This window comes from Trichechus manatus, unplaced genomic scaffold (assembly GCF_000243295.1).
Source record: "Trichechus manatus latirostris isolate Lorelei unplaced genomic scaffold, TriManLat1.0 scaffold00311, whole genome shotgun sequence".
In the NCBI taxonomy this organism is placed as follows: Eukaryota; Metazoa; Chordata; class Mammalia; order Sirenia; family Trichechidae; genus Trichechus; species Trichechus manatus.
This window is the reverse complement of record NW_004444247.1, coordinates 1,055,066-1,059,321: the sequence shown is the minus strand read 5'-3', so window position 1 is coordinate 1,059,321 and position 4,256 is coordinate 1,055,066.

Below are 4,256 nucleotides of genomic sequence, written 5' to 3'. Positions count from 1 at the left end.
ATAAAATTTACTGAAGTTCAAGTTTTCAATAAAGTTAGAAAGAAGGAATCATACAGTATAAGACAAGATCTTCTTTTAAAATTACCTTGTACAGCAGCAGACTGAAATGATATTCCTACACAAAGTTTAATTAAATAGGATTTTTACTGGAATAACCATAGACCACTACATAATGAGCATTTTAATCTAATTTATTGCATTTTCATCTAAAATTTTTAAAAATGCTAAGCATGTAAGTGACAGACTAACCAAGGAGAATTACAGTCCTACTAGTTGTTTTAAAGTGCATGCAAGCCTGTCAGCCAGTTTTCAATCTATAGTACAGAAGTCAAATGCACTCTAGAGATATTCCTTAATGGCATTTTCAGGCAAGTTCTTATTATTGTACAGTAAACTAAACAATTTGATCACCAGCACATTCTGAATATATATTATGTAATTTCAGAGACCTTTGAAAATGCAGGGGTGCCCTTTAAATGCTAAATAGTATTTTGGACTTTCCTTCTTAAGAAAGATGGAAAAAAATAACTTGCAGACTTTTTTTTTTCCCAGTGAGAAAAAGTACAGATGAAATTTTAAGTGTAAATTTAATTCTTTCAGCAATTACTTCAATAGGCTTAAAAACATGTACAAAAATACTTAAATGGATGGTGAAAAACATTTAAATAGATGGTAAAAAAGAGCGGTTGGAACATGGTTGTCATTAATTTGTTAACAATTATCCACACATCAATGTTATCAAGTGACTTTATGGAAGGCAAACCAGGTCTCCATCCATTAAATAACTTTATAAATGTGGCATTGAATTTAAAAGGATTTTACTTTATGTTATTCAAATATATTAAAGCAGATTAACTAAACGGTATTTTAAATAATGCCATATTTTAAATAATGTTGCCCTGAGCCATTTTAATATTATGGCAAGAATACTGTAGTATTTATCAAAATGAAGTGTGGTGTTCAGTACAGTTATCATTATGTCCTTGAAAAATTTTTTTCCCTTAGAGTCTATGATTTTTACTGTGTTTTTCTCATATTTCTCTTTCTTTGTCTAACCCTTCTTTCTATATCTTATTTTTTGACTCCTCTGCTTCCCAAATCCATTAATGTTGGTTTTAAATAAGAATCTTCTCTCTGTATTCTCTAAGTGTCTCCCTTGAATTTTTTTTTTTTATCAAATCTCTTCACTGTACTTACCAAGTATATGCAGACAATAACCAATTGTTAGTCTTTTATCCTAGTCTTTTTCCAATGGCCCATTTCTAATTCCCAACTCCTTTTGTCCTTTCCCAGTTAGTTTGCCACTGAGTTTCAGAAATCCATCTGAGATATCTTATCAATCTCTTCTCTTCCCTCTAATATCTATTGCTGTAGCCATAAATAAGATGAGTATATTCCATTGGTCTACAAAGTGCTGTCCAATAGAACTTTATGGGATAATGGAAATGTTCTATATATGTGTTGTCCAGTATAATAACCATTAAGGGGCTATTGAACACTTGAAATGTGACTAGTACAATTGAGGAATTTTTAATTTACTTGATTTTAATTAATTTTAATTTAAATCTGAATAGGTAGAACAGCAAAATTACAGAGTATCTGCAGTAGGCTCTGAACTGATCTCAGAAGTCCCAGGATATGTATTTCCAATCTGTCTTAAACACATGAAAGTGTACATATCATGCTACCACTTAAGGACTTTCAATGTCTCCTCCTGTGTTACTATTTGGAGTCTCCTGGTGGCACAAATGATTAAGAGCTTGACCACTAAACGAAAGGTTGGAATTGACTGGATGGCAAATTTTTTTTCTGTTACTAAAGTAAATACCACCACTTGTCTATCAGTTTGTCATACTGTGGTGGTTTGCGTGTTAATGTGATGCTAGAAGCTATGCCACCGGTATTTCAAATACCAGCAGGGTTACCCATGGTGGACAGGTTGAGTGGAGCTTCCAGACTAACACTGGGAAGAAGGACCCGGCAATCTACTTCTGAAAAAATTGGCCAGTGAAAACCTTATGGATAGCAGTAGAACATGTGTGATATAGTGCTGGAAGATGAGCCCCTCAGGTTGGAAGGCACTCAAAATATGACTAGGGAAGAACAACCTCCTGAAAGTAGAGTTGACCTTAATGACATGGATAGAGTGAAGCTTTTGCAACCTTCATTTGCTGATGTGGCATGACTCAAAATGAGAAAAAAACAGCTGCAAACATCCATTAAAAATTAGAACTTGGAATGTAACAAGTATGAATCAAGGAAAATTGGAAGATGTCAACAATAAAGTGGAATGCTTGAAGACAGGTATCGTAGGCATTAGTGAGCTGAAAATGGACTGGTATTGGCCATTTTGAATCAGACAATCATATGGTCTACTATGCTGGGAATGACAAATTGAAGAGGAACAGCCTTGCATTCATCATCAAAAAGAACATTTCAAGATCTATCCTGAAATACATTGCTGTCAGTGATAGGATAATATCCACACATCCTCAAGGAAAATCAGTTAATACGATTACTATTCACATTTACACACCAACCACTAATAACAAAGATGAAGAAACTGAAGATTTTTACTAACTTCCACAGTCTGAAATTGATCAAACCTGCAGTCAAGATGCATTGATAATTACTGATGATTGGAATGCTAACGTTGGAAATAAAGAAGGATCAATAGTTGGAAAATATGGCCTTGGTGATAGAAACAATGCCAGTGATCACATGACAGTTTTTCAAGACCATTGACCTATTCATTGAAAATACCTTTTTTCAAGAACATAAATGGTGACTATACACATGGACCTCGCCAGATGCAATATACAAGAATCAAATCGACTACATCTGTGGAAGGAAATGTTGGAGAAGCTCAATATTATCAGTCCTAACATGACCAGGGGCCAGCTGCAGAACAAAGCATCAGTTTCTCATATGCAAGCTCAAGTTGAAGCTGAAGAAAATTAAAACAAGTCCATGAGAGCCAAAGTACCACCTTGAGTATATTCCACCTGAATGGAGACCAGCTCAAGAATATATTTGACATATTGAATACTAATGACTGAAGATCAGATGAGTTGTGAGATGATATCAAGGGCATCATACATGAAGAAAGCAAGAGGTCATTAAAAAGACAGAAAAGAAAAAAAAAGAACAAAATAGATGTCAGAAGAGACTCTGAAACTTGCTCTTGAGTGTAGAGTAGCTAAAGTGAATGGAAGAAATGATGAAGTAAAAGAACTGAACAAAAGATTTCAAAGGGCAGTTCGAAAAGACAAAGTAAAGTATTATAATGACACGTTCGAAGACCTGGAGTTAGAAAACCAAAAGGGAAGAACAAGCTCGGCATTTCACAGGCTTAAAGAACTGGAGAAAAAATTCAAGCCTCGAGTTGCAATACTGAAGGATTCTATGCGAAAAAAACTGAATGGCGCAGGAAGCATCAAACGAACATGGAAGGAATACACAGAGTCATCGTACCAAAAAGAATTGGTCAACATTCAACCCTTTCAGGAGGTAGCATATGTTCAAGAACCAATGGTACTGAAGGAAGAAGTCCAAGTTGCACTGATGGCATTGGTGAAAAACAAGGCTACAGGAATTGACGGAATATCACTTGAGATGTTTCAACAAATGGATCCAACACTGAAAGCACTCACTTGTCTATGCCAAGAAATTTGAAAGACAGCTACCTGGCCAATTGACTGGAAGAAACCCATATTTGTGCCCATTCCAAAGAAAGGTGATCCAACAGAAAGTGGAAATTATCAAACAAGATCATTAATATCACACACAAGTAAAATTTTGCTCAAGGTCATTCAAAATTGTTGCAGCAGTACATCAACAAGGAACTGCCAGAAATTCTAGCTGGATTTAGAAGAGGACCCGTGAATGCGGGATATCATTGCTGATGGCAGATGGATCTTGGCTGAAAGCAGAGAATACCAGAAAGATGTTTACCTGTGTTTTATTGACTATGCAAAGGCATTTGACTGTGTGGATCATAACAAATTATGGATAACATTGCAAAAAATGGGAATTCTATAACACTTAATTGTGCTCATGCAGAACCTGTACATAGATCAAGAGAAAGTCGTTTGAATAGAACAAGGGGATACTGTGTGGTTTAAAATCAGGAAAAGTGTGCATTAGGGATGTATCCTTTCACCATACTTATTCAATCTGTATGCTGGGCAAATAATCCTAGAAACTGAACTATATGAAGAAGAACGGGACATCAGCATTGGAGGATGACTCATTAG